Source organism: Pelobates fuscus, chromosome 8 (genome assembly GCF_036172605.1).
Source record: "Pelobates fuscus isolate aPelFus1 chromosome 8, aPelFus1.pri, whole genome shotgun sequence".
NCBI lineage: Eukaryota > Metazoa > Chordata > Amphibia > Anura > Pelobatidae > Pelobates > Pelobates fuscus.
The window spans coordinates 51,137,062-51,150,176 of NC_086324.1; the positions used below are offsets into that span (position 1 = coordinate 51,137,062).

A 13,115-nucleotide genomic window follows, 5' to 3' on the forward strand; every position below is an offset into this window, starting at 1 on the left:
GGAACAGGGATATGAGGTAGAGGTTACTCTGGGAGGCCATAAGTTATCCTGAAGAGAAGAGTTTTAAGGCACTTCTTAACGATTGAAGACTAGGGGAGAGTCTGATGGCAGTTGGTAGGCTATTCCATAGGAAAGGAGACATTCGCGAGAAGTCCTGCAAGCACTGGCGGAACTACCGTGGTCGCAGGGGTCGCCACTGCGACCGCGCACGCCACTCCAGGACGCCCGGACGCCCTGCGGACCCCGGTGCCCATCGCCATGTGTTGCGGCCCCGGGTGTGTGGTAGAACCGCCGAGGCTGCATTGAAGGGATCCATCGGGTTGCCCATGCTGTTAGGGCCACCTGGTGGAAATTAATTTTCAGGGGGCACGGTCAGCACTATGGCACTTTAACAGAGCGACCGATGACATCACAGCTGAGAGGAAGTGACTGCCCCGCTTACACCGGGACCCGCATGGGAGGAAGAGGAGGGAGTCAGAGTGGGAACACCCTCCCATCAGGCTGAGCCACCACTGGACCCCAGGGAAAATCACCCTCCTGCACCTAAAAGGTAGCAATCAGGAGGGTGACTAAAACCTTTTGGATTTGTGTGTGTTTCTCTGTATGTGTGTGTGTATGTTTGTATGAATGTTTCTCTGTATATGTGTATGTATGTGTGTCTGTATGTATGTCTGTATGTATGTCTGTATATGTAGGTGTTTGTATGCATCTGTGCGTGTGTGTATGCATCTGTGCGTGTGTGTATGTATATATGCCTGTATGTGTGGAGGTGCAACACATGGGAGGGTGACAGGGGGGTAGACGTATGGGGCGGGCCCCAGGGCAGTTTTTCGCCTCAGGGTCCCTGTGGTTTCTAGTTACATCTCTGTCTGCAAGCGTGAGTTGGCGGTACGTGTGCGAGCTTATTAATGCTGAAAGTGTCATGAAACCCCATCTTTTCAAACCTCCAAACTGAAAGGACACTCACATAAAAAAATGAGACAGTTTCTAAAATCCCTTTACATTCTTCTCTTGGACAATTTCGATCCTCTGCATTATTAAACTTCAGATTTGAACGTAAACAAAGCCATATCATATATTCCATTTAAGCTGGAGTTCATGTACACTTTGCATTCTGAATCGCTTTCATCACAAAATAATTGGAGAATCCTTTAAGACTAACTGTGCACTAGAATACTTACTTAAGGTCATTGAACAAACTTTTCCTATCTAGGTCAATAAAACCTTGATCAGACCACATTCTTTCCATTTGCACATGTGCTTTATCTTTGTAGCATTTACTCTAAGCATCGTACCTAGAAATATTGGTGGGTCAGTGACCCAAGATCGAGATCTCTCTATAGCTCTAGAACTATGACAAAGAAAGAGAAGCCGAGGTGGAGTTTAATAGACTGTTTATCCGTGCCTGATGGACTCAAGATCAGATGTCATACCTTGAGACTTGAAGACAAATCCAGAGAATTCCAAGGTATATTTAAACCACTGCTATTTCTACAGAAGAGAAACGCCAGACCCTGATTCACATCCAAGACCTCACATTAAAGGAACACTATAGGGTCAGGAACATAAACATATATTCCTGACCCTATAATGTTTAACCCACCATTTACGTGGCTTGCCCCTCCTAAGCCCCCCTATAAAAGTTTAAAACTCATCTTATTTCCAGCGCAGCGCGGGTCCGCCGGTGCTGGCTCCGCCCCTTTGTGACATCATCAAATGGCAGATTTGTTGCCAATCCAATGCTTTCCCAAGGTGAAAGCATTGGATTGGCTAAAATCATCACGGGGGCGGGGCCAAATGCTGTTTTGGCCAATCAGGACCTCCTCATAGAGATGCATTGAATCAATGCATCACTATGAGGAAAATTCAGCGTCTCCATGCAGAGTGTGGGGAAGCTCAACGTCAGGACTGCTTTTTTGGCAGCACCACTTGGAGGTGTCCCTAGAGGCAACGTAAACACTGCCTTTTCTCTGAAAAGGCAGTGTTTACATTAAAAAAAGCCTGAAGGGAGCTATTATACTCACCAGAACAACCACATTAGTTTCAAAGAAGCTTTAGTTGTGTCGTCTGAACAATTACAGCAGTAAGGTAAAAAAGTAACGTAAGAGACACGCAGGTCTCGTGTAAAAACAAATAACAGTGTTATAGAGCATAAGATAATTAAGTGACCTTGCTATTAAATCTAGTACAATGCTGTAGGTCAAGCATAGATTGTCACCAGGTAGCCCTACTGGTTTGGTAATATATTTCAAATCTTATCGAGCAGATCAGTGATGCTGTGATGTGTGCAAGGAAATTGCATCGTACACAGTGGACACGCAGGTCCCAGCAATGGTATCAAAATGTACAGGTTATGTAGTATTATATAGCACAACACCTCTGTTCACATTGCTGTATGTGTCTGAAAAGTATGCCAGGAATTATGGGTAAAGCGAAGACTGGGCCCCAGCAGAGTCTCGGCTCCAGTGGGTGTGTATATTATACGTATACAATGAGGTATCAGTTAAGTGGTATTGCCAAACAGGTGGAAGGCGTGCGGTATATGCGGTCTACAGGTTTGGGTGTGCGGAGTATCTGTTAGTCACTGCGGACGTGAACAAGAGTTATCTGTCTGTCCACCAATGTAGATGCAAGTATCCAGGTTCGTTGAGACGAAGGCCTAGGACAGAACAACTACATTAAGCTGTAGTTGTTCTGGTGACTATAGTGTCCCTTTAACCAATATAGAACAAGATTCTACTGGTTAGAAAACATGATTTCTGGATGAGACTTGACAAACATACCCCATAACAGTTTGTTTGGGAGGAGGGGGGTTAAAAGAAGGAAAATTAGTTTGCTGCAATTGTATCTCACATCTCTTCTACTCATGGTTTTTCTTTCAAATTTCAGCATATCATATCATCATTTGCACACTAACTAAAGCAGGCTGCCTAAAAAGAAAGATTAAAATGGTATTAAAAAATACATAAAGATGAGAGCACAACTCTGGTTTTACCAGACAAGAAATGTTATTCCCATGTATTCTCAAGGGACTATTCCGCACTATTCAAAGGCATCCACCAACCCTCTTAAAAGGGACACTGCAGGGTGGATGTACAACCACTCATTTTATTCAGAGACCTAGAGTGCTTAAAAATATAAACAAAAAACAAACAAACCATGTTCTCAATTACCGCTGTAACAGTAAATCTCAGACTGTAATTTATCTGCACTGACATCCACTTCACCTAAGAAACGTAGAGCGTATATGTCAGACATTCTTGGCCTTCTCATATGGGTCTATCCAAGAGCTGATCAACCCCAGCACAACAAAAACTGTGCATTAGGAATCATGTGAAAATAAATAAATCTGCATGCATAAAAAAACACACCCACAACAATCTATTTTTAACAGTACACAAAGAACCAATTACAGGAGATAAGATGTATTACATGATTTCTGTGTTGTATTCTCAATCGCAGTTCATTCCAAGAGAATGAACATTCAATTAGTAAAGATAAATGTGCCTCCAGTAATTGAATCCAGTACAAATGACATCCATGGCTACACTATTTAATATAGATAGATAGACAGACAGACACATGCTTACATACACCCCATCAGAATTACAAACCTGATCTCTAATGTAGTTCACAAAACTCTACTTCAGGGGTGCCCAAAAGGTAGATCTCAGATGATTTAAAACTACAGCTTCCGTGACACTTTGTCATTCTAAAGGCATGCAAAGCATTATGGAATTTGTAGTTCTAAATCATCTGAGATCTACCTTTTGGGCACCCCTGAAGAAGAGTTTTGTGAACTACATTAGAGATCAGGTTTGTAATTCTGATGGGGTGTTTGTAAGCACGTGTCCGTCTGTCTGTTTGTAAGTATTTCTATCTATTCTAAAGGTATTCTAAAGGCATTGGGTACCCCTGTTCTACTTGGTACTAGAATATAAGGTTTTAGAATAAAGAAAAGTGTTTTGTAATGAAGTTAACGTATAAAAACGTATTCTAAAGGCATGCAAAGCATCATTTGAGTTGTAGTTCTACAACATCTGGGGCTCTATCTATTGGGTACCCCTGTTCTACTTGGTACTAGAATATAAGGTTTTAGAATAAAGAAAAGTGTTTTGTAATGAAGTTAACGTATAAAAACGTATTCTAAAGGCATGCAAAGCATCATTTGAGTTGTAGTTCTACAACATCTGGGGCTCTATCTATTGGGTACCCCTGTTCTACTAGGTACTAGAATATAAGGTTTTAGAATAAAGAAAAGTGTTTTGTAATGAAGTTAACGTATAAAAACGTATACATTGAAAAGGGACAAGTTATTGCCCTACTGTAGTTAGTACGGGTAACCGTGGCAACCAAGTTTCACAGCGAGGAAATGCACAGGTGAACTCTATTAGGTTATCCTGAAGAAAAAAAACATTGTACAATGCACACAACCAGCACTTCAATCTAGGGCATTGGAATACATTGATTTCCTTATAACAGGATGCGTGGGCTACTGTGGACTTTGAGATTTTCATTTGTGCGTTAATTAAAAATGGGCACATTTGAAAATGAACACTAAGTAAATTACAATCTATACTTTGCAGGGAGTTAATGCTGCATTAGGGAATCAACATTTCTATTGATGGTTTCTATAGCTGCTAAACACCTTTTTTCTGCCTTGGTTAGTGTGCCTGGAGAGATGATAGAATATTTTCAATATGTCACATACCTACCAAGAGGCTCAGGTTTTGACTGACAGTCCCTAGTTGTGGCTACACTGGTAGTCTGTGATTTTTTTTTAAAGTTTCATATTGCATGCTCTACACATCGAATTGTGACTGTACTGTTATTTTTAATGTTTTAGGCCTAGTTACCTAATTATATAAAAAAACAAAAACAAATGAAACATGTTACTTTTGTTGCAACATTTGTAAAGGTGAAATCCTACAATAAAACAAAAATAAATACATAATTGTTCATTTTAACATGTCTTAACATGATATGATCCCAAATTCATCAGGAATGACCCAAATTTGAGCCCCTACTGTAATGGGATTGCTTCTGAAGACACCAATTGCCAGAATAATCAAAATCAGCATGGGTTCCTCATTAAATATAACCTATATGTGTTTTAAAAATAACATTAAGATTAATAAAATATTTTTTTTTTAATGGGGGGGGAGAATAATGTTTTTTCACAGATTTGCTTATAACAAATTCTACTCAACTAGTGTAAAAAACATAACCACAATGGTTATGGTGCAAAAGACGGTGTGTGCCGTGATGCCAATTTATATAATTAAAATGTTCAAATGGTGCGACAGAATTTTTTTTTTGTTTTTTTTCAATATGGGTTGGCAATGACGAGCTGAGAGCGCAGAGTTAAAACGGACTTTATTCTAAATGTTATTGTAGCCGTAATACTTGCTCAAACATCAATATAAAGATGATTAATATTAATTCTGAAATCATCACTGCAGTTCTACTTCTAACACTCTCAAACATAGCCTTGTGAGAGCCTATCAGAGGTTTCCCATTGCCTTAGCTGTTAGTTAAAACGTTACGTTGATTGTGATTTGTCACACCGCGTTTAAAGAAATTCTGAGTCATTGTGTGTATCTTGATAGACTGCCTCACCTGTGAAATTGTGTGAAGTACAAACTGGACATCAAATAGCCGGGACATGGTTGGATCTAGGCTTAAAGACACTGTAGGCACCAAGACCACTTCAGCTCATTGAAGTGGTCTGGGGGCGTTGTCCCTTGTGCACTTGATGTTCTGCATGAGGACCTCCAGAGTCAGATTTTTCCCCAACGGAAAGCATTGATTCAATGCTTTCCTATAGGGAGGTCAAATGCATTTGCTGTGCAAGCGTATTAGGCCTCGCTCATTGTGGGACAGAGGTGGGGGGGGTCGTCGACCCAGCGCCGAGGGATATTGGTGCTGGAAAAAGGCAAGTAAAATAAAGGGTTTTAAACCATTTATTTACTGGGGGGGGGGGGGGGGGATTTGATGGAGCGGCACCACAGTATCCCTTTAACATTAATTATAATCTCATGCAGGAAATTGACACCTTCACCTTGGCATATGTTAAAGCCACAGTGTCAGTGATTTGAAGTGGTCATGGTGCCTGGAGTCTGTATGTGCAGCATTTTTGCTGTGAAACGCAGCACATACAGAAATTAACTCCTTACCTGCTGGAGGTGTGACTCCATCTCTGGCAGTGTCATTAGCCAGTCCAGAATAAAGTTCCAGGCTGGCTAATATCAATTCTGTGTAAAACTGGCATCTGACGCCAGCACGCACAGCATGCTGGCACCAGCAAGCCAATGGTGGCACATCCCTCCCATACGTGCTTCCAATAGTCTCAAAGAAAAGCAATCAATAAAACACTATATACGGTATATATATATACACACACACACACACACACACATACACATGTCTGTGTGTAGTCTTAGTCTGACAGACCCGATTGAGGCCCTCGACAAGCAGAGCTTGGCTGTTATGTTCAAAACAGCCCCAAACAGCTGTTTGTAAATAGTGCATAGAGGCAATTGTCATCATGTTACAAATGCAATTCCTTAAATACATTGTTTGTCATAATAAATACACCCTCTGCGTGTTAATGTGGCAGACGTGGCTAAACAGCTGCTAATGACAGACAAAGCTTTTGGACAGCTGTTTCTAACCCAAAAAAATATCTCTTGCAGTGGTAAAGCTAATTACGTCTTGCCATTGCCACACACTATATTTGCTATCTAAAAACTATTTACAGTTTGTGGCAATGGCAAGACATAATGCTTTGGCAGTGGAAGACAGAAAGCCATGTCTGTGTTTGGTAGTTCATTAGCCACATCTACTACATTAGCACACAGAGGGTGTGTGTTAATATGATTTAGAATGCATCGTTTGTCACAAAATATATACATAATTTATAATAAATGTATTGCTTAAGTATCACTGATAAGGAACTGATTTACTACTTTATTACTGTGGCCATGGCCTATGGTCACTATCATGATGATATACACAGATACTGGTGCCAACTAGCCTCATTTTATCAGAACAGTCCCACATTTTGGGTCCGACCCTGGCCAAACTGGGTACCACTTTATGGGCAGAACCTCTCCTTTCCTGCGGTGGAATTCTTATGGATTCTGAATTTTATAAGGTAGGGTTTAAATGTCAGTTCACATGCTTCCAGAGTAAACTCAACTGGTCCAGATCCCAAAGAACCCACCATTATTCGTAAATTGATTACACATTGGGAGCATATTTCTTCTCACTGCCACACATCTTCCACCCATTACTTCCTGTTTAGCATTAGAGTCCATGCATGGTGCCATTTGGTTATTGGGTGACCACCTCCATCGATGACCTGCTACTGATGTGGGCCAGAAAAATTGTGCAGAGGTTGAACTGCTTATATTTTTTCTATATGATATATGAAATAAAGCTCACAGGATGGAAGATAATTTCCAAGAAGACTGACCCAGTACACCTCTCAATATCAATGGATATTTGATCACTAGCTTAACTCTATGTTACGCTACTTTTTGCTGTAGCTTTACATTTTGATTGCCGATTTGTTTTTTTCTCTCCTCCCCCCCCCCCCCCCCCCCCAGTCCACTCACTCAATGGATCTCTGACAACATTTGATAAACAGTGGAAATAAAACATTATAAAACATTTCTGGCAGACGTATAAATGCGAGAAGCTGGCATGATTACTGAGCATGACTGCCATAAATTCTGTTACACAATGTTCTTGTTTAATCAGGTTTACTAAATATTCAGAGGGAGGGAGCCAGGTTACAAAATGGGAACAAGGAATCCAAACACAAAAATGCTGACACCAAACTTATCAAGCTTTAGAATTAAGCAACACTCATTTACCCAGCAGATATGTGAATCCATCAGGCGCAAGTCACCAAGATATGAACCCAGAGCTACAAATGGATTAAATAAATTTAGTATAGACCAAAACGGTTCCAACTCAACAAAATTAATCACAGGTGCTTCCATTGTTGGTTACCCAAACAACTTCAATCTCAGCACATAAATTCCAAACAGAAAAAAATCTGGACACAGGGTGTGGAAGATGAAAAATTGGGTTACCGCAAGCCTCTTTAATGAAGTTATAAAAGCTTCACTATGACTTATCTGACATGTTTTGTCCTTTCAAACAAACAGGACTTCCTCATAGACTAGGGGTGAGCAATCTGCCGCCCTCCAGATGTTTTGGACTACATCTCCTATAATGCTCTTAGGGCCATAATGCTAGCAAAGCATCAAAGAAGATGTAGTCCAAAACATCTGGCGGGCTGCAGATTGCCCACCTCTGTCATAGACCATTAATTTCCCCTTCACAATTAACCAAACGAGATACAATGCACGGTTTTTCTAAGATCCACAAAAGAAACGTGTAGTTTGTAGAGTGTAAAATCTAGCAGACTCATTTCTAGATCCAAGCAAATGTTTCAAGGAGACGCTTTCGGGATTTGCTTACATAACCATTTAAGGAAAGTAGGTGTCTAACTATGGTATCAAGCCAAATGGGTTACAATACCAATGTCATCCTTGCTTTACCTGAAGATATATATGGTTTTGATTTAGTGTAGTGGTACCAGATCAAAAATATATTATTCCCATCATGAATCTTTGAGAGAGTGCAAATTGAAGGCGTCCTCAAAGGGTAGACATGTTTAGGTTATTGGAGCTGGTGGAAGGGTTCAGCTCCGGAGGGGGGAGGTGCGGGCATGCGCCTGTTGGTCCCCAGGGTCAAACCATTCTTGACAACTTACACTTTAAGGGAGTAAGGGCTGTGGTGGTTATGGTGTTTGAAGCGACCCTTTCATGCAGGTGCTCTTAACTATAAAATATCATAATCATAAGGCCCCTCTAGGCCAAGGAGCAACCTTTAAACTGTGCCACTATAAATAGCACTGTAATGCCACTGCAGTCTAATGAACATAGTGCCATTTCAATATCTTAAAGGCATACATTTTAAAAGTAGCAGGTTCGAGATTTCTGAAGTGAAGAAACTATATAAGTGTGATACAGCGTGACCTGTGACAAGAATACGTCAGATAAAAACCACATTCTACATAAGAAATTATATTTATTTCCCTTTTGATTCCATTTAAACATCATACTTTTCCACGACATTTCAAGCGTTTCACATGTTGACAGCTACGAAGGTTTTCTTATTATTATTAGACCTGTGCGCAAATCATCTTCACCTGCAACGGACGGATCACATTCCTCCCGTAGTGGATGGATTAGTTCAGATATAAATTAACAGGAATTTGATTTGTTTGTCGCAGGTGAGAAGGATTTGTGAACAAGTCCAATTATTATTGGACTGGAATCCACTTGCTATCTTTATTGAATGCCTAAAATTGTTGTATGAGGACAGATGGAGGGTAACTGTAACCATGTGGGGAATCAGTGTACAGAGGAGAAGAAGCATCGGGGATATGAGAAAAATGGGCCGTTGGCCCAAAATTTGTTTTGTCAAAGGGAGGGGTGAGGGCTAAATTGGATACAGGTAGAAAATCTGTATGTGTATACGTCATACATAGATAGGGGTTACTGGCAAAATTGGGCAGGAAGAATTAGTAAGCAGTTGTGTTGATCCATGAAGGATTGGGCTTACCCCCTGCTGAAAGTTAATTTTCTGTTCTTTTACAAATGTCCTGTTTATCTTTATAAGTCAGTATACAACTGCAGCAAAGCAATACAACATAAAATAGACATGTTACTGTATAATCTCACAGAGGCAGCTCAGAAAAAACATAGATTTTCCCGTGCATCAACATTCCATCGTCAAAGAATTCTTTTGTTCTTGAGGTTCTTCTAAGGTCAAGAATCTGTTTAATCTTTCAATCATAAGAGAATGATTAGAAAAAAGTGATCTGAGTTGCTCAGTAACATTTAACATTTTTGGGCCACTTTTCACAGCAGAGAGAATTCATTGTACATGCAGCTGTTTGCTCTATGAAAGTGTTTTTTTTTTTTACATAATTATAGGCAACTCAAGTTTGCTTTGCTGCTGACTTCATGGAGACTTGGGTCAGAGACAAAAGGGATATGGTGGAGGGCGTAGATCTTTGTTCTGCTACAAAGTTAATACCCATCACTGCATGAGAATTACATGATAGGGTATTTGTGCTTCAAGACAGATAAAGGGAATGGGTGTTAGAAATGAATTGGTTGCACAGCTAATTTATAGATTCAGATTTTCATTCAAATGATAAGCTTTAAAAAGAATCATCTTGTATATTACATGCGACGTAAGGGAGATGGCGACTGCCCTACGGTGACAGATGTACAAATCTCAAGATGGAACGTGGGTGTGTTTGGCTCCATTTCCGGAGCAACAAACAAGCTGGCTGTGTCGTATATACAATAACACCACACTATAGAACCAGGGCCGTCTTTAATATTGATTGGACCCTGGGCAAGAATTTACTTGGGCCCCCTGGATCCCGCCTTCCCACACCCTAGCATGCAATCACACCCTCCACACACACACATACCAAAAAAAAACACAACTCGTAGAGTAGTAAACTTTAATAATGTAAACATAAAGAACTGGTTCACAAATAAGTCCTTAGCTTGACCTACTTGCCACCTGTAGCTTCTTTTAACCTCGGTCTTATAGTATATTTTTATTTTAACAGTTACCGTATATGTTGTTGGAAGAACAAGCATAATAACAATATCTTTCACCCTAAGGGTGGAGGGGACCTAAAGATGCTATAGTGCTGGGAAAATGAGTTTGTTTTCCTAGCATTATAGTGGTCCTTTAATACAACTCACAGTAATGTGAAGTGTGTCAGTGTATCGCACGGCTCCACAGCAATACAACTCACAGTAATGTGCGATGTGCAAGTACATCACAGATCACCTTAGAATAAAATGCATAGAAAAGTGGAGTGTGTGAGTATCACAAGCTCCAAAGCAATATAACTCACAGGAACGTACAATTTGTGAGTGTATTACAGATCACCTTTTTAATACAATGCACATGAATGTCACATGTCACATATATGCACATGTATATCATACCCGACCCACTGCTTTCCCATAGAGAAGCATTGGGAGGCTATTGCGCATGCGTGGCCTCATAGAGATGCGTTGAATCAATGCATTTCTATGAGGAGTGTTTAGCGTGAATGCCAGTTTTGCACGTTGTGCAACATTGGATTAGGAAGCACCTCTAGTGGCCGTCGGATGGCCGTGGGTGTTTTTCTGAAAAGGCAGTGTTTACATTAAAAAGCCTGCAGAGACATGCTATAGACACCAGAACTACTACGTTTAGCTGTTGTGGTTCTGGTGACTATAGTGTCCCTTGAATATAGAGAGAAAAAAAAGGATCAGCACAAAAGTATTAAATAAAATGGCTGTATCATTATTATAAAAATTAAAAAAGCACAACTTGACACAAATATATAGTATTTAAAAGATTACTTTATTTTTAACCATGTGATTGTACTGTACTATTAACTAACCTCTCCATCCACCCCTCCCCCTCCCCTCTAAACACCCCTCACCACCCCTCCCCCTCCCCTCACCACCCCTCCCCTCTAAACATCACTCCCCCCTCCCCTCTAAACATCACTCCCCCCTCCCTTCTAAACACCCCTCACCACCCCTCCCCCTCCACGCTAAACACCTCTCCCCCTCCCCTCCAAACACCCCCCCCTCCCCTCCCAACACCCCTCACCACCCCCCCCCTCCCCTCCCAACACCCCTCACCACCCCCCCCTCCCCTCCCAACACCCCTCACCACCCCTCCCCTCTAAACATCCCTCCCCCTCCCCTCTAAACACCCCTCCCCCTCCCCTCTAAACACCCCTCCCCCTCCCCTCTGAACACCCCTCACCACCCCTCCCCCTCCCCCTCCCCTCTAACCACCCTTACTCCCATAAAACAATATATATTACTGTAACTTAATACTTACAGTTCTGAAGACTCCAGCAGGCTCAGGATCAGTTGGGCAGCTGGGCTCAAGGCTAGAGTGGGTGCCACGCTCTGCCGTTCAGGATGGTGCCGCTCTGCACTTCCGGAAGGCGCCGCGCTGCAGTTCGGGAAGGAGGCGGAGTCACAGCAACGCTCACCCTAGCGTTGCCATGACTCCGTCTCCGCGTGACGTCACAGTGCGCGGCGCACGCAAATGGCAGGGGAGGTCGGGAGGCAGAGCAACAAGTAAGTCCTTCACTATGCAGCAATGCCGCTCGCTCGCATAGTGAAGGTGAAGAATTAGATCGGGGGAAAGGAATTTGTGGGCAGTGGCCAGCGGGGCTCAAGAGGCAGCTGCCTTGGGCCCCCCAGGAGCAACTGGGCCCGGGGCAGCTGCCCCTTTTGCCCCGCGTTAAAGACGGCCCTGTATAGAACTACAAACAATGCTGCAACATTAGAGAAATGATATTACCAACATTAATGCTGTCAAAATGTGATACTGTGCTGTCAGATTGCTAAACTTCATCATATATTTTACAAATTCATTATTTTCTTGCTGTGTTTATTAAATGCATCATTTTGTTATCTTGCTTTAAAACAATTATCCAAAAGGTGCAAGGCAAACATTCTGTAGCATACCTCCAAACATACAGGCCTGCAGAACTGGGGCTGGGTGGGCAGGCCCCTGACAGAAGTCTGCTAACCACATCACTAGTGATGCCCATAATGAGTGGGTGGGAAAGACAAAGGAGAGTGGTCTTTAATACTAATGTGTATGTGGCCATTGCATTGTCTGCATGGTGATTAATCATATGCCTTCATGCGTCTTGGGTGGCTGGAGTGTAAGCTTAAAGGGACACCCACTGCCCAAATACAAAATAAATAAAAATCACTGTTTTGTAGATATACTATAAAAGAAAACTTGCATGTATTTAATTATGTCTTTTTTAAAATTGGGTGTATATCTAAAAAGCGCTTGCAAAAGCTGCAGATCTTGTCTGCTGCCTTTGCTAGCCCTCCCCTTCTAACCACGTCCAGATTTTCTTTGGGAGTCCAATCACAGACTTCCCAATGCAGCCCAATGAGAAATCTTTGCAAGGCAGGTGCTCTGAGTGATTGCTGCTTCTGGAGTTTAGCTCCAGCAACCCAACCAGGAAGTAACAT

General features: G+C 41.8%; 1 protein-coding gene across 4 annotated transcripts in view; it reads right to left on the reverse strand.

Moving 5' to 3' along the window:
• Window positions 1-13,115, reverse strand: part of PARD3B (par-3 family cell polarity regulator beta) — a 1,021,205-nt gene that overhangs the window by 353,938 nt on the left and 654,152 nt on the right. The gene's annotated exons all lie outside the window — the stretch shown is intronic.